At 33.3% G+C, this 19,047-nt stretch overlaps 1 long non-coding RNA gene across 1 annotated transcript; it reads right to left on the reverse strand.

Annotated features, from left to right (window-relative positions):
• On the reverse strand, positions 15,483–16,825 carry LOC108660828. Its single transcript, XR_001926521.1, has 3 exons — positions 16,786–16,825; positions 16,019–16,093; positions 15,483–15,647 (listed from the first exon to the last, which is right to left on the reverse strand). It is a non-coding gene; the product is annotated as an uncharacterized LOC108660828 (long non-coding RNA).

Here is a 19,047-nt window from a genome sequence, read left to right on the forward strand (position 1 = left end):
CTCCTTGTTACACTTTACTATAGCCTAATGGCTTATTTTGTTAAGGCCTTTAGAGCTCCACGTCGTCGTTTCGTTTATTACCCATCCATTACATGCAATTACCGCTGCTTGTTGACAAAACTCCATTGCTCCTGCTACATCCCTGTGACCCCAGTAAAGTTCACATTTTTAGCTTCCCTTTGCATGTTGGTTTCTACGTTGTTCACATCAATAAGTGCCATTTTTGGACCGACATCCCTCTTTCTTCATTCTTTTTTGTCAAAACTTTGCTAGTTATCCGTTATTTGCCCGGGGTTACTCATTTTTGAGCTTTTCATGCTACCCACCTAGTAACCATTGTTGGATGTCCTCAATGCTACCTTTACCTCATTCCGCAACAAATTGAGAAGAACATTGACCCTTCAAAAAAATTCTAGAACTTGATCCAAATGTGTCCAAGTGCATAAGGTTTACCAACTTTTGTTCCATTTTTAATAATTTAATAGGATACTCCCCGTTTCCAAGCCTCAACTAAACTTTTTCATGGATGTTGTCTTCTTGCTCTATAACGATTTGCATTACCCCCATTTGTAAAAGATTAAAATTTCAATAAATCATCGTTCGTAAACATAAATTCACCTAATGCTTTGGCAATGCTATTAACAGTAAACATGTTGCAAGTGTGGAAAGCCAACCACATTTGTTTGCTCCTAATTATCGTGTTTTTATCCCAGTCTTTATTATCTTGCAACCAAGTTGAATTTGATTTCCCCATAGCTTTGAAAAAGCCTCTATCTTGAAAAGTAACCAAGTAAATTTTTCCTTATATCCTCCTTACATCAAGGCTCTAGACATTGTCCCATCTTATATGCTTTAAGATAATCTTTTGGCTTTGTTAAGTTCTTACATTTTTTTCACTACACTCAACCTTAGCCATTGAACTTTTGCTTTCTTTATACAAACTATACAAGTTTTTATTCGACCTTTTTTCCTTACCAATTTTGAGGTTTCATTTTTTTTTTGCTTTTGATTACTTTGACCCCTGAGCACCTAGATAAGATGTAGTTATTGCATTTGTTAGATTTCACCCTCTTCCCATAACTTGTAAGCCTTGCCTTTGTAGCATTGTTGAAGCTTCATTGTGGTTGTGCCTACTTTCTTCTCTAATTAGAGCTCTTAGATCCAAAATGAGCAAGGTTGGCCTCGATATTATAGTTCATCGGCTATGTGTGCCACTAAGACTTCATATGGCTCTCTTTGCTTCACTCAACGTAGGATACTTCGCAAAACCTATTCTTCACCCACTTTTGCTCCTTCTCATGGGAAGAAACACATCTACCACTTTACCCTATTGTTAACATAGATCCTTTAACTAGTTCTATCTAATTCTAGGGGGAAGATTGTTAAAAAAGACTGTGATAACCTCTTCACCATTTTTCGCATTCGTCACACATGGTTTCTCCATGAATTTAATTGACTTGGCTTGTCGAAGAATATACTCTAATGATCCCAACCCTTGATCTTGATGGCTAGATGCACTTGTTGTCTTCCTTGAGATCTTGGCTTCGAGGGCTACCAACAGCGTTGGTGGCAATTGTTGAAACCCTACAAAAAAAAAAAAAAAGACTAAAAAAAAAAGCATGTACTCTAATGGTTCTTTGAGGTTGTAATTTGATTCATCATGTTTCTAAAAATGGTAAGAAAGAAAAATTTTATTGGATTTTTAAAACATTATATGGTAGAGTTGTAGCCAAGAACACATTTACTTTGCACTTGAGTTATATTACCAACAAGAAATAACAAAACAATTGACTTTTCTCAAAATGAATTGAAAGACATCTTGCATGCACCATTTTATTTCTCCCAATCCCAAATTCCAATCCCTCTACAAGTACATAAACAAATTATTATTAATTATATAAAAAAAACTATGATTCATTTAAGTGATTATGCATTTCACAATGTTGGAGTGATCAATTGTAGATATTTTATACTTTCCATTTTATACCAAACAATTAAAAGGAAAAAACCATACGCTTTTCCTTCAAGTTTTATTATCATCATATGTACTGATAGTTTTATTTTTGGCGTCTTCAATGTGCTTTTTAAAGTGTTTTGTTTTGAAGCTTGCCTTTAGACCCATTACATTAGCAGAAGAGGTAAGGCATATTCTCAAAAAAAGAAAAAAGAGCACAAAATATGAAAACAAGAATGAGCATATTCAAAATGACAAAATGCAAGAGTTTTTTTTTCTTTTTTATTTACAACTAACTCTATATGTTTTTTATGATAACAAAATATTTCTCATTCATTAATGTCTAACTTCACTATTTAAGTGTGCAAAATAAAGCTAATCCCCTCAATAAAATTAATGTTTAAAGAAAAGATCATGTAAATGATAAGTTAATCAGTTAGAGTGAGAAAGATGAAATGAGTTAGTAAAGACATAACTTTTATAACTGATTAATAAGAAGCCTTAATCAGTTAAGGCATGACTGTGTAACAAGTTAAAGTAAAACAAAAAAATTCTTATTCAGTTAGCACTAGGCTTAACTGATTAGGAAGGTTCTAGACAAAGGAAAATAGAGACGTGCTAATCGGTTAAAGCATGGGGATAATTGATTAGAGCACAACACTTATAGATCCTTCAAGCATCGAAATTCGATTTCAAAGTAAAGTTGACTGTTTAAAGGAGTCAAAATGAAGAAGTACAAATTCAAAGAATTTTTAATTGATTAGAGCCTACGTTAATCGGTTAAGATTGAAGGAAGTGAAGCTTCAATCAGTTAAAGGGAGAGTTAACCAATTAGAGAAAGTTTGCTGAAGTAGAGAGGCTTGAAGACAGAGATCTCTTAATTGGTTAGAGCCTCATGTAATTGGTTAACGAAGAGCATATAGCAACAAGACAGTACATGATAGAGAAGCTGTAATCGGTTAGAGCCTCATGCAATTAGTTAATGCAAAACACATAGTAATAAGACAATGCAAGGCAGAGAAGCTGTAATCAGTTAGAGCTGCCTGTAACCAGAAAGTCGAACTTTGTTTACCCTTTTAAATTTAAACACTAGAGGACAAGATAACGGCTAGAATGACATCAGAGTTGTTTCTAATAGCTAAAATCTATCTTGAACAGTAAAATCTATCTTCTCAATATAAATTAAAGCTCCAACAGTCAAAGAAGGTAGATTGGAGCACTAAAGAGCCATTTTGAGTGGAAAAGCTAAAGTACCTTCACCTAAAACACTTGTTCTTCATTCTTATCCTTGAAAAAGTTTTTGGGCTTGATTGTAATCTTTTTAGATCTGTAAAAGTAATTAGTTGTACTTTTTTTCATCTCTTTCTTAAAAAATTAGAATGTGAGAAGTATTCTAAAGCTTGTTGTAAGGGATTAGAGCTTGGGTTAGAAGCCCACCTTGTAAAAGCTTGGTGAAAGTTGTTAATTCGATTGGTATAGTGAAGTTAGGTTGAAAATCCTTGATTGGAAGATTAAGGTAGTGGATTTAAGTCAAAGGGACTTAACCATTTTAAATACTCTTGCATTGTCCACTTCTTTTTACCCTTCCTTACTTGGTGTCTTGTAATTTTATCAAGTTCTAGTCCTTCCCTTCATTTACTTGATTAAGAGCTCTATAAGTTCTAAAGGGCTAAACAAATTTTTAATACTATTCATCTCTCTTCTAGCACTCTAGCGAGACCAACAAGTGGTATTAGCGTCAAACTCTCAAGATTAAGGCTTAACATCCTTAGGGAAGATTCACATGGCTTTACAAAAGTTTGCTGTTACTGAGGGTTAATCCACAAATAGGCCTCCTCTATTTAATGGATCAAATTATGCCTATTAGAGCATTAAGCTGTCTATATACATTAGAGCTCTTGATTATGAGATGTGGGATGTGATTACGGAACGACCCTTTATTCCCACATCACCTAGCTTTGTCACGGGACGAAAAATTCCCAAACCAAGGGCAGAGCAGTTTAAAGCTGAAGTTAAAAAAGTTCAAATTAATTTCATAGCTATCAACACTTTCCATTGTGTGTTGACTTCCATTGAGTTCAATAAGATCTTTGGTTGTACCACAGCCAAAGAGATTTAGGGAAAACTTAAAGTCATCCATAAAGGGACTTCTAAAGTTAAGGAGTCCAAAATTGCTTTACTCACCCATAACTATAAAATGTTTAAAATGGAATTGGGTGAAAATATCTTTAGCATGTTTGGTAGGTTTACCAATATTACAAACAAGCTTAATCCACTTGACAAATCTATCCCTGAACATGAGTTAGTCAAGAGATTGCTTAGATGCCTTCCAAAAGGTTGGAAGCCTAAAGTCACTACCATCCATGAAGCTAAAGATTTAAATACCATCACTTTTGATAAAATCTATGGCTCTCTTCTCACACATGAACTTAAGCTGAAGGAAAAAGAAAAAGGAAAAAAAAGAGTAATGGTGGTAGTAAATTGGTCTGATAGTGACTCCTCAAGTTCAGAGGAAAGAAACGAAAAAATGGAAGAAAGAACAAATTTTTGCTTAATGGCAAAAAAAGAAAAATTTGAGATAACATCTAATTCTTGTGATATTTCATATGATGAACTCCAAGATAAATATGATTGTGTATATGCTGAATTTGAAAAACTTACATTGAAATATAAAGCTATGAGAAAGAAAGTTGTGGCATTAGATGATGAATTGGGAAAAATCAAGCATGATTTTAATTTTATTGTTGATCAAAGAAATATTTTTCAAATAGAACTTGAGCACTCCAAAACAAACTTTGAACTTATGAAGTTGGAATTAGAAAGCAAAAATTTTGAATTACAAAGAGAATTTCAAAACTAAAAATGAAAATTAAAGAATAACCAAAAAGAAATGCAAATTTTAGCAAGAAACTCAATGCATTTTTAGGTTATTGCTATGTGTGTGGCAAAAAAGGTCATTTATCTTATGATTGCTACCATGATGGATATAACCCTTCCAAAACCAAATTGCTTTGGGTACCCAAAAGTTCTCATGTATTAACTAACTCTTAAGGATCCAGCAAAGTATGGGTACTTTTGAAAAAGAAATAAAAACTTGTTTTGTCGGTTGAGTAAGAGCAAAAGGAACTGTAGTACCTCGTATTTTGATACAGTGGCTAATAAAGTTTACGGATGCCAATTGAGGTTAATTACCGAGTTAAAAAGGGTAATTCAGAAGTGAACTTGTGAAATCTCGATCTCCATAGACACATAACTAGAAGTAGACGCGATAATGCGGACTAGGGGTAATTTCGTAATTTCTCTTGGTGAGCTCCTACGAGTGGGTTTTTTTGGTTGATGCTATTAAGGTCTAAATAGGCCTAAGGAATGAATAAATGATGTTTATGATGGTAAATAAATGAAGAAGATAAAAATAATGATAATTTTCACGGTAGGGGAAAATGGTCATTTTGCATCTCGGGTCTAAATTTTTATGTTTTTGTGAACCCGAGTATTTCTAAACTATTATGGACCTTGTCCTAGTGTCAAAAGAGTAAAAGGTTACACAAAGGATGAGAGGAAGACAAAGTCACCATGTTAAGGGCATTTTGGTAATTTAAGTGAGAAATGGATAAACTTTAGATATAAATATCTAAAGCTCCAGCAATTTTCAGCAGCTTCTAGCCATTTCTTCTTCCTTTCCTCTATCATGTTTCTTCATCTCCATGGGAGCCTCCCTTAAAGCTTCCATAACTTTTTCTCTCTAGCTTCAATTTCATGCTTTTAAGCACTTTTTCATAGAACCTTTTGTGCTCTTTCACCCTCTCACCTTAAAACCCTTAAAAGTCTTACTTCTATCTTCCTCTCACTAGCTGGACATGTAGAGAGAGAGAGAGAGTGATTTCCCTTGTTAGCTTGAAGAATTTTGAAAGAGAATTCAACTACGAAGACCATCAAGGTGAGTATAAGTTAAGGTTAAATTTCTTTAGTTGTTGATAATGGCTAACAATGGGGTTTGTGAGTGTTTTATCATTGAGGTTGTTTATTCACTCTTAGGGTGACTAGAGTAGTGTGAATAACTAGCCATTTAATGGTAATTGGAAGCTAGTTAGGAATAACTAGTGGAACTTGATTAGGAAAGAGCTTTTGGATTTTATTAATGCCAATTTGGGTTGGTTGTGATGTTGTGTGTGTATAGGTTCCAACAAGGCCTCACATGTCCATTTGAAGTATTATTTGAGGTTAGAGTCAAGCAAAAGAATCAATAAGACTGGTGAGTGAACTTGCATTTCAAAATTTCTTTGGGAAATGTAATGTATTTGAATGATTTTATCCAACTTTTCTTTAAAAATGTGTGCCAGGGAACAAGCCCTTGATAAAATGTTTTGATGCTGTGAAAAATGTTAAATGTGTAAAAGGATGAATCCATGTGCTTTTATATTATGTTGGCAGGTATATATATGAATATATGTTTTGTATTAATGAATAATGTTCTGTGATGATGTTGAAGTGTGTGAGTAGGGAGTGCACACATGATAATGCTATTGCATTGAGTTGAGTGTGGTGGGATGGTATGCATGATGATGTATGTATATACAAACATATATATGTTATAGAAAGTTTATGAAAATAATTGTGATTATGTTGTGTGTTGGTATTGTTAATTGCTCCCAAATTGCTTTTCATTTGAAAAATAAAATGGCTTTTGATGTAACAAGACCCATTTCACTTAAAATGCTCTATTTTTCACTGCAACAAGATTCATTTTCGCTGCAGCGAGAAACTCTGGGGTTTTGGGGGTCACATTGGCCTAATTCTCGCTGCAACGAGAAACTCTCAGGTTTTGGTGCAGTACTTTCAATTCGATGAAGATTTTGACCACCTTCCCTTCCTAACTAGAAAAAATGGTAAACATAAAAGTTTTATTCCTTCTTCTTAGCTTTCTAATGGTCTAAAAATCAGGTCAATTGGACTTCTGTAGTGGGAGATATGATAGAAAAAATAAAACATATGCAAACTAAGACTGTTTCTCACTACAGTGAGAAACTTGCTGCCATGCTTGCTACCTTGCTTGATTTTGACATATTTTTCACCCATTTAACTTCATGGATTGATCATGGGTTTTTGCAACACTATGAGGTTATTGATAAAAGTTTGAAATGAGGGGTTTTTAGTAAGAAATTAAATCAATTGCATTGCTTTTGAAACAAGTGCATCATGATTTCCAAATTCCTTCTATCGATTGTTTGTTTCCTTCTTATGTTCACTCACTGAGTTTTATACTCACGTTTTTAAACTTCACGTTTTCAGATTTGGAGGTAGTTGGGACCTAGATTGAGTTGTCCACATATGCTTGCCTTCTTGGTAGGTACTATGGCATCTTAGTAGCTGTACCTTCACCCATGGTCACTCCACTGACAATCAAGGGTCTGTTACCTGTGAACGCGTATATGTAATGTAATCCGCTAGGATCCATATTATAAGTCAATTATGTATATTTGATTACCGATGCCACTATGAGTTGGCAAATGAGTGACATTATTTTGATATAATAAAATTGTGAGTTTTGGGTCACTATAGAATATTATTGAAATATTTTTAGTTCATAATTTCAATATGTGGTTTTAGAAATGATGGTTGGGAATGATGATCGGGTTTGCATAAAAAGGCTTGCTTGGGCTTAGTGGGCTGTGATAGGAACAATGTTTGAAAGTTTAACCAAAAGAAAAGTAGCCTTGGTACTTGGATTGTGGCTGCTCAAGGCACATGACTAGAATTGAATATTTGTTTGTCAAGCTTGATAAAAAAAAAACGATAGTGTCTCTTTTGATTGCAACTCCAAAGGTATCACTCAAGGAATTAGAACCATTGGTAACACTTCTCAAACTATAATCAAGCATGTTTTATTTGTTGAAAGTCTAAATCATAACTTGTTAAGCATTAGTCAACGTAGTGATAAAGGATTTAGAATTTTCTTTGATTGTCATGTATGCCATGTGATTGACATTGACACTAACAAAGTTGTATTCATTAGCATAGGATTTGAAAATGTTTAAGTGATTTTTCTTGATGAAATTAATATTCAAAATGAGTCTTGTCTTGTGGCCAATGATGTGTGTGATAGTTGGTTGTGGCATAGAAAACTAGGACATGATAGCATGGACACATTTTCAAAGATTTTAAGAAAAGATGTGGTTATTGAACTTTCAAAGTTTTTTTTTTAAATAATAAAATTCGTGTTGCATTTCAATTTGGAAAACAAGTAAAAAGTTCTTTTAAATGAAAGAAAGTGATTTCAACTTTTAGACTACTTGAATTATTGCACATTGGCTTGTTTGGATCTATTGATGTTACTAGCATGGGGGCAAGTCATATGGTTTTGTTATTGTTGATGATTACTCTAGGTATACTTGGTTGTATTTCCTTGCTTACGAAGATTGTGCATTGCATGCTTTGGTTAAACATTATAAGAAAGTGCAAAATAAGAAAGGGATTTCCATTGTTAGCCTTAGAAGTGACCAGGGTGATGACTTTGAAAATTGTTATTTTAAAATATTTAGCAATAAAAATTGTTTTGATCACAATTTTTCAGCCTTTAGAACTCCACAACATAATAGAGTTGTAGAGAAAAAAATAGGACTTTGAAAGAAATGACAAGAACATTGCCTTGTGAAAACAATTTGTCAAAATACTTTTGAGTTGAAGTTGTAAATACAGACTCCTATTTTTTTAAAGTTTCCACTAGGCTTATGATTTCAAAAAACTCCTTATGAGCCTTACAAAGGAAGAAAATCGAACATCTCACACTTAAGGAGATTTGTATGCAAATGTTTTGTTTTAAATAATGAAAAACACACATTGGAAAAATTTGATGTTAAGAGAGATGAATATCTTTTCTTAGATTATGGACTAAATTCTAAAGTGTATAGAGTGTTTAACAAAAGATCTTTAGTTATAAAAGAGTTTTTCATGTTTTTTTATGAGACTAATGCCATACCAAGAAAGGTAGTTCTCGATGGTGATGATGCAGATGAAATTAAGAAGAGAATGAAAAGAATGAGCTTGGTGAACATAGAAGAACCACCATTAAAGGACTTAGAAAGAACATAAAATTAACATAATGATTTTCCTAGAAGTTGAAAATTTTTAAAAAATCATCCTCTAGAGTAAATCATTGGAGATCCATCGGAAGGTGTAAAAACTAAAAGAGGATTAAGGGAAGCTTGTGAATATGTAGCATTCATTTCACAAGTAAAACCCAAGGACTTTAAGGAAGATGAAAAGGAAGAAAGTTGGATGATTGCATTACATGAAGAACTAAGCCACTTTGAAAGGAACAAGGTTTGAACATTAGTTCCAAGGCCAACCAACCATCCTACTATTGGTACCAAGTGGGTATTTGGGAACAAATCGGATAAGTTAGGTAATACGGTATGAAACAAAGTAAGGTTAGTCGCTTAAGGTTACAATTAAGAGAAAGGTATTGATTATGATAAAACTTTTGCTTTCGTAGCTAGATTAGATGCAACTAGACTCTTGCTTGCATATGCACGTTATATGAATATCAAATTGTTCCAACTGGTTGTTAAAAATGCATTTTATAAATGGTTTAATTCAAAATAAGTATATGTGAAACAACCCTCGATTTTGAAGATTTTGAAAATATTGATCATGTTTATAAATTATACAAAGCATTACATGGATTGAAGCAAGCTTCTAGAGCTTGGTATGAAAAGCTTTCAAAAATTTTGATTGAAAAAGGATTTTCTAAGGGGAGTGTAGATATTATACTCTTTATTAAGAAAAGAAAAAATGATTTACTTGTTATTCAAATATATGTGGATGATATAGTCTTTGGTACTACTAATGAAAAATTTCGTGAGAATTTTGCTAAGAAAATGCAAGGTGAGTTTGAAATGATTATGATGGGAGAATTAAATTTCTTCCTTGGTCTACAAATCAAGTAATGTGAGGATGAGATTTTCATCAACCAAGCAAAATGCATTTAGAAAATGCTGAAGAAGTTTGCTGTGTTGAATCTAAAGTCAATTGAAACACCTACGCATCATTCTACAAAATTTGATAGAGATGAAAAAGGAAAAGAATGTGGATCAAAAACTTTATATAGGTATGGTTGGTTCACTACTTTATTTAACAGAAAGTAGACCTAATATATTATTTAATCTATGCCTACATGCAAGATTTCAATCATGTTGTTGAAGCTAAATAAATTTCACTAGGTAGTAAACAACATGAATGCCATAAATATCTAAAAAAATCCTATTCAACATTTTAAAACTAAACACATAGAAATTAAACATCACTTCATTAGAGATCATGTGCTTAACGAAGATATTAAAATAGATTTTGTGGACACCTTGCATCAATTAACTGATATTTTCACAAAACCATTGAATGAAGATCAATTTTGTAGAATTAGAAGAGAACTAGGAATGCTAGATATTAATGAAATGTGACTGAGCTAAATTGATCATGTTTTTGATGATATGTTTCATGATGATTGTATTCATTCCTTGATGTAATTAATTAGGAAATGTTTTGATTAGTTAAAGGGACATTAGAAAGGAAATGAAGTTCATATTAATCAGTTAGGACCCCCTTTAATCAATTAAAACATCTCTATCTTAAGTTGGCTAAGCTAAGTCATTAAACTTTTAATCAGTTAAAGGTTTCTCTAATCAATTAATAAAAGTTTGATACCTTGAAAAGCCTTAAGTCAAGGACACAGTAGTCAGTTAAGACATAGGCTAATCGATTAGAGCACCTCTGCCAGTAAAAAATTATCGCATGGGAAAATCTTTAAAAAAAAAAATACTGAGCAGCTGGTATAGGAAACCACTTACCAAAACATGAGATAACCGATTATTAAACTCTCTCTTAAAACCCCTTCATCTACGTAGAAAATCCATTCCCCACAAAATCAAAGACCCAAAAAAAAAAAGAAAATTCAAACTCTCATTAGCTTTTGAGAATCAGACTGTGACGCCTCACTCATAAAAAAGAAAAAAAAGGAAGAAGAAGTAAGTGGGGTACTGGCCAAAAAGAGAAGGAAAAAAGGATAGAGAAGAAAAAAAGTCAAATTGCCAAAAAGGGAGAAAAGACAAAAAAGAAAGAGAAGAGGGAAGAGAAAGAAGAGAGTAGAGGGCCCAAGGGAGAGAAAGAAGAGAAAAAAAATAAAAAAAAGAGAGAGGGGGAGCAACATCTCAAGGAGAAGAAAAAGAAAGAGAAAGAGAAGAAGAAAGAAAAAGGGAGCAGCAGCGGTGCCGAAGAGAAAAAGAAGAAAGAAAAAAAGAAAGAAGAAAGAGAAAAAGAGCAGCGACATGTCGAGGAGAAGAAGAAGAAAAAATAAAAAGAAAAAGGAAGAAGAAAAAAGAAAGAAGAAAAAGAAGAAGAAAGAGAAAAGGAGCAGCAGCGTGTCGAGGGAAAAAAAAGAGAGAAAAAAAAGAGAAAAAAGGAAAAAAAATATAAATATAAATAAATATATATATATATTAAGTGGGTATCAATATTTAAGAGTAAGAAGTAAAGATGGTGCGCTGTGGTGGCAAGCTGAAGGAAATAACGAACCATTGACAAGTAAAAATAGTGATGTAGCGTCCCGCTATTTTAAGGTGAGTGGGTGCTAGATTTTAAAATTATTTTCCAATAATATATCATATATGTTACATTTGATAGTTGACGAAATTATGGACGGCATGAGTTGGTAGAAAGCTTTAGGTTGTTTGTGTTTGTGACAAAGATTTTAAATCCATTTTTTTATAATATATATAAATATATATATCTATATGCTTTTAAATACGGGAAAACAAACCTTTGATTGGCTTTTCACTTCAAAATCATACTTTGCAAGTTTGTGTGATGTTGAGGCCAATGGCCTTTTGTATTAATTCATGAAATTTGAGGATAAATTATCTATTTCACTTAGCATGCTGATTTGGTAAATATACCATGCTTTGAGATACAATATACACAACATTGATTTATGATTATATTGTTTACAAACTATTATGTTTTGCAAATGCATTAAAAGGGCAATGATTTTTATTTGAACGTGATTGATATTTGATTTAAAAAGGGGGACCTGAAGCTCCGATTCATATTGGGTGGCGTGGGTAGTTCCCACGAGTAGGTAAAGGGGGACTTGAAGCCCCGATTCATATTGGGTGGCGTGGGTAGTTCCTATGAGTAGGTAAAGGGAGACTTGAAGCCCGATTTATGTATGATGGCATGGGTAGTTCCCACGAGTAGGTAAAGGGGGACCTGAAGTCCCGATTTATGTATGGTGGCGTGGGTAGTTCCCACAAGTAGGTAAAGGGGGACCTGAAGCCCCGATTCATATGGTGGCGTGGGCAGTTCCCACGAGTAGGTGATGATGTCTGAGAGAGTAAGCCTAAGGGCTATATTAAACTTACCCGAGGATGATGTTCCCTTGTGGATTTTTATTTTACTATAAATGGCATTAATACTTGAAAATTTTTATTTATTTAATGGTAATTGAAATTTATCTATTCATTGGTGATCAATTAATTCACTTTTTTTTTTATATTTAAGAATTTTCATTTTTCACTTGCCATTGAATTTAATGTTGACTGGATGTCGGGGTTGAAAGATTTTCTAGTATCTTAAATACAATTGTCTTCATACATGTTTACTTGGGAATTATTATTTTTAAGAATTGCAAGGTATAAAAACAAATCTCTTGGTTTTATGGAATGTATTTTCTACGCTTACTCAAGTTTATAGACATTCCACTTTTATGTTTGTTTCCCCTCCTCGCTTGCTCATGGGGTCGATGATGATCACTGAGTCTACGAGACTCACACCCCTTTTATTTTCCCTTTTTCAGGCAGGGATCAGCCTAGCGTGTACTCATAGGCATGTTCAATCTACTGAGAATAGGTAAAGGCATCTCTTAACCTGCTCCGAGTTGCTCCGCTGTCTAGGGTTAAGTTACATAAGATTTTTAGATGTTGTGAATTATTGTAATTCATGGATATGTATTGTTAAGAACTTGGTGGTTGACATTTAATTGTTATAATTTAAAAAGAAATATCAGTAGTACGACTATTATTATTAATCGTTTATGCACGTGAAAGCATTTTTAATAAATGTCTCGAGAATTTCATAGAGGCTTGTTCGGGACTTTGTAAGATCTCTCGGAGGTCTCGAAAGCAGGTAGCGACCGAGGTTGGGTCGTTGCAAAGGTGGTATAAGAGCCTTAGGTTTAGTCGAGTCCTAAAAATTCTTGTGTCAGTCAGCGGAGTTGTCAGAGTTAATATAGAGTCTTATTTATGGTTTGTGGATGCAGCACAAGTCATAGACAAGAGGCTATATAAACTCTTATTCCTAGTAACCTACCCTTTTGCTATCGTCATGTAACGATCATAAGTGGTGCCGTTGTTCGGGTTTGAGATGCCACCCGAGACACGAGCTATTGTTGGAAGGATTTTAAAGCAAATGCTCCTAATGAACAGTTACTATAATAACGCATTCCTCCAACGAAGTATGGAGGAGAGTGGAGTAGGACTAATAGGTCCGAAATAACTTAGTCATTTGGTAGAGTTATAACTTGAGCCCATGATTGTCAATGAGAAGAGAATTAGGGGACTATGGGTTGTATTTGAGGCTAATATAAAGGAAGACATACGATAATGGTAATAAGGGGCATATTTTGACTAGAATAAATAGCGATTGTTAAGATTCAGTTGAGATTTATAAATCTAAGCCTTGTGGGAGGTGTAACCCAATACTTATGTGCACGGAGGTAAGTGCACTATGATAATTAAGCTTGTTATGCCCGTATATGAATGGTGTTGAACTTTCACAATTATGATTTTTGGATATGCTCTAAGAGGGAGTTTCTACATCCGAAGTTAAGGCAACTTTCATCTTATGACCGTAAAGGCGAGATGCAGTAATTAAGTGAATTATTCACTGTATCGATGTGATTGGTTAAGGATCGATGAGTAAAGTCAATATCTTAATATTAGGTGGTGTATTATTTGATATTTATGTATTTAAGAGTTATTTGGAGACAATTGCCTAATCAAATTTGCACTAAATGTTATGGTAAAGGAATATGATTGCTAGTAGTGAAATATGCCTAAACGACGATTTTGGCATACCACAAAAAAAGGGTGAAATACATATGTTGAAATTAATGTTCTGATAACATGCGTATGATAAAAAGTTAGTTTTGCAAATTGTAGTTTTTATGATCATGAAATATATATATACATATATATATATATATATATATAAAGGTTATCAAAATGTGGGCATGCACTTGGAGTTGTAATTTACGAGTTTGGAGTATTTAAGATAATCTACAATGTGCTAAATTAAGAGGGATATTGAGTGGATTAAAGATGAATTTTGAGAAATAAAGAAAACTCTAAGACCAAGTGAGGAAATTGTGAATGAATTTGAGGTTGGCATAACAACAGAACAAAGTTATAGTATCGTTAGGAGGATTTGCAATCTTATTTGATATCGTTGAAACAAAAGAGATTAGTAATAAGACAAGGTCAATTATGTGGTGTATTAGAAGCCTAAGAACATAAATAGAGGTATGATTGTGTCACGACTTGGTACTCTCCTCGAACTCGTGACAACTGCCGCGATGTCCCGATAGACATTCATTACCCTGAATGCCAACCGAAACCTTTACAAGGCTCTCGCATCAATTTTACATCTCCATTGTGAGCAATAGTTACTAAATATCATGTTTTAAGGGAAAATAAACTATTTTTAAGTCAAAACAAACAAAAAAATAATTTCGGCCACACAGGGGTATTTTGGCCATTTTTACCCAAAAATTTTGAAACTTGGTAAAAATACAGCATACGATCGAAAAATATACATTTCTTATCTAAAAATAATTTTAGTAATCTAAATCATCCCTTTATAATGAAATTATGGCTAATCAAACTAAATAAAAATATTAAATAAAATATTCTATTTTCTTATAAAACAATATTTATAGAACTCTGCGTAAATAATTTTTGCAGCATAAAAGCAAAATAAATTCGTACATACAGTGGCACACACAGCCAGGTATACAAAATATTCTACAATGACATGTGGGCCCCGATATAACAGAAAATATGCAAGACTGTAGACCTTCAATTTCTAAGAATGCAGATCCAAAAGCAATCCTCGACAAAATCGGCTATCTACAAACTATCTTAAGCTTGAAATGGGTAAAAAGAAGGGGTGAGTTTTTATAAACCCAATGAGTAAACAAACATTATCTAAAATATCTAAAGTTGAGTAAATAGAGACAATTTAAAATAGTTCATCGTACTATGATTCATAACGTTTCAAACTCATTTCAACTAAATAAAATAATTTCATTTCACTCAAATAATCAACATGGCTTATGAATTTCTTAAAAATTTGGCTCGTGCCAAAACTCATTCTCGGGGATACCTTGGCCGGGGCATCCAATTGAGTCCGCCAAGGCTGTTAAAGAAAAGTTCATATACACATAAAACACATTTTTACGTTTAATAGCATAGCAGTTCCTTAGCGTTGGCTGAGTTCACCCTCACGTGGTGGTTTTGCTGTAGTGAACTCTAAAGCTTTACCTCAGGAGATACCCTCTGTGCCTCTTGTACCGAGGCAAAATATAACTGAGTTTACCGTGCCCCTCTCTAATAGGTTGGTCCACGAAAACCCACCACTGCAGTGACTAATCAATATCCCACCAAATCATTAAAAGTTTCGACAGCATGACATGACAATTATATTACTACCCAGCCTGTTAAGGCAAAACAAACAGTTCATACAATTTCAACACAATTTCCAATTCAGCCATTCATGCCAATATCACTATAAGCCATTCAATTCAAACCATAAATTTACAACACAATCAAACAATCTCCAATTACTCAATTTCTAAAATCATCATTCAATTTAAAAATGATTTATAAAACTCATTTCATTTAATCACATTTTACTTATAAAACATAAGGATTTACCATTTAAACTCATTTTTCTATAAAATCACAAAAACGAATAAAAACTACTTTAGATAATTAAGACGATAATAAGGTTACTCACAATATTGAGAGTCGAAGTACTCTTAGTCCTGATCTTCGGGTACAATCTCCTTACCCTTATCGAAAGTTTCACCACCTAAACATAATGCACAACAAGCAATTTACTATATTTGTACTAAACCGTTATAAAACTAATTTAGGCTCTATATGAATGCATGAAATGGGATGCGAAATGTTCATATTATTATCTAAATATGGTGTTCTACGTAGCTTCAATTATTTATCGAAATAAAATGGTATTGGCCTAATTCGATCTATACACCGGTTAATTGGCCAATACATCCAATTCAACTCCAATTAACTTGATTCCACTTCCAACACTCCAAGTCATCAATTACAAGTTAAATAATATGTAATATCACAAAAATCCATCATCAATATCTTCCTTGTAAAATTCGGCCATTGAAGGTTTAGTGTAGAACATGTAATTTTCATGCTTGATTTTTACACCTTACATCATAAAACAACTAAAAACACCTAAATAGCATGAAATTCATCAAAGTCCATTATCCAATTTCTCTCTTGAAAATTTCAGCCAAGGAGTGTGGGTGAAGGGCATGAAATTTCTTGCTTGTTTTTCATGCTAAACATCACCAAACAACTAAAAACACTAAGATACCTTGAAATCTAACCAAATAAATCATCAAATCTTCTCTCCCTAAATTCGGTCAGCCATGAATCCTTCATGAGATCTTGAATTTTAACCATGGTAATTGAAAAAGAATGCATAGGAAAAGTAGATCACAAGCTAGAATTAAGAAATTTTACCTTTACTTGCTTAATTCCTTGAAATCCAATGAATTTTCTCTTGATTTTCTTCTCTAGGGTTTGTTCTATGCTTTTTCCCTTTTGTTCTTGCCTTGGTCGGCCAAGAGAAATGAGATGGGAGAGTTTTAGTTGTGTTTATAAAGGAAAATATAATAATATTATAGCTTGACACTTGTCACCATACGATTGGTCTATACATAAAACTTAATAATTAAGCATTTCTTCTCCACCACATAAAATCTCTCAATTATCCAAAGTATAAAATGAATTTCATGGATTTGACAAGTGTCAAGGTGGTGTAAAATTTCAAAAATTCTAATTATGTCTTTGTGGACATGTGAAATGACCTTTTTGCCCTTATGTTTGAAAAATATTCAGAATTAAAATTTTTCACTTCTCAAGCTCAAATTATGTTCCAAATAGTCAAACTTGATCAAAAATTTATCCACCATCCCAAATTTGCCCTCGGGTGGAAAAATGACCATTTTACCCCTACGTTATGAAAATTCCAATTGAACTCCAAATCAATCCCCGAATTTTGAATCACCATATTAAGTCATTCTAAGATTCAATAACTCTCAATTGCATCTTAAAATCTTTATTTGAACTAGTTTGAGGCTTAAATCAACTTAGTTGTACCACTAGGTACACTACCGACTTTTGATGATTTTTTCGAGGTATTCAAGTATACAAGCATGTTGTCAAATACATGAATGACATGGCAAGTATATTATAGCGCTAGGCTTGACAGAATGGATGAGGACACATCCAAATATTTCAGAGGATAAGTGCATGCTTTTGGATTGAATGTGTTTGAAGGATTAATGAATACGTAAACTTGTGCATTGGCATAATGTGAGTTCACATGGACTATATGAGGGACAAAGTATGGTCGAATGCAAGATGAATGATAACTTAAATGTTCAGAGAGTAATTTGGAAATTGATTATAATCTAGTGTTCATGGACTAAATATGATCTTTGAAAGTGAAATAAAAGGATAAACTAGAAATATCAGAATTTAGAAAAGTAAAAAAGGAATCCAATCCGAGTATAGTGGACAAGGGTCCCTAAATATGGTGATGAAAGTTGACATTTAAATGAGTATATATATGTGTATATGTGGAGTTTCGTATGTAACCAGTGGAAGTGAAGAATTATTTTTAGTGATTGAGTTTTGAACACAATATGTCTGATGAGTTGCATAAATGATACAATGATAAGAGATACCATTAGAAATTCAACTATGTGGATATAAAGAGAATTCCGGAACAATATTCAAGATGGAATGATATGATCGAGATGCAAGAGTAAATAAAGAGTTATTTCATAATGATGCTAAATTCTTTATGCGGTAATAATACGATGGATGAAGAATAAATGGTGCTAGTGTTATAATGTGAGCATTTGAAGGGAATTGAGTAAGAAGGATAAAATCTAATTTAGACAAGGATGGTTAGAAAGTTCCAAGTCATAATAATGATAAATATTTTAAAGCATGAAGGACTAGAACTACTGAAAAGAATTAAATGGTGAATGAAAGAATTTCAATTAAAGATAAAGATTGAAGTGAATTGCTTTTCCATATAATTTGGATCATATTAAATTAAGAATGATATATAGAAATGTGAATCTTCAAACGTGTAATTAACGGAAAGATGGAGATGATTAGAGTGCATAAGTGTAGGATAAACATGAGGTATGTGGGGATAATTGAAGATGTTAATTTTCCCCCAATGTTGAGAATGCGTACAAGATGGGTTGAAGTACCAATAGCAGCTTGTAGCTATAGTGGACTATCAAGTAAAGAGGCTTCACTCTAAGGATATCGTCTTAGTGAAAGTAGTATGGCAAAACCACTCGGTAGAAGAGGCGACTTGGGAACCGAAGAGAAAATGCTAGCAGAATATCCATATTTATTTAAGAGTTTTTATGTTGATGTAATTTGAGGAAGAATTTGTTTTAAGTGGGGGAGACTGTGATGCCTCACTCATAAAAAGGAAAAAAAAAGGAAGAAGATGTAAGTGGGGGGCTAGCCAAAAAGAGAAGGAAAAAAGGAGAGAGAAGAAGAAAAGTCAAGCTGCCAAAAAAGGAGAAAAGATAAGAAAGAAATAGAAGAAGAAAGTGAAGGAAGAGAGTAGGGGGCCCGAGGGAGAGAAATGAGAGAAAAAAAAAAGAAAAAAAGAGAGAGGGGAGCAGCATCTCGGGGAGAAGAAAAAGAAAGAGAAAGAGAAGAAGAAAGAAAAAGGGAGCAGTAGCGGTG

This window comes from Theobroma cacao, chromosome 2, assembly GCF_000208745.1.
Source record: "Theobroma cacao cultivar B97-61/B2 chromosome 2, Criollo_cocoa_genome_V2, whole genome shotgun sequence".
NCBI lineage: Eukaryota > Viridiplantae > Streptophyta > Magnoliopsida > Malvales > Malvaceae > Theobroma > Theobroma cacao.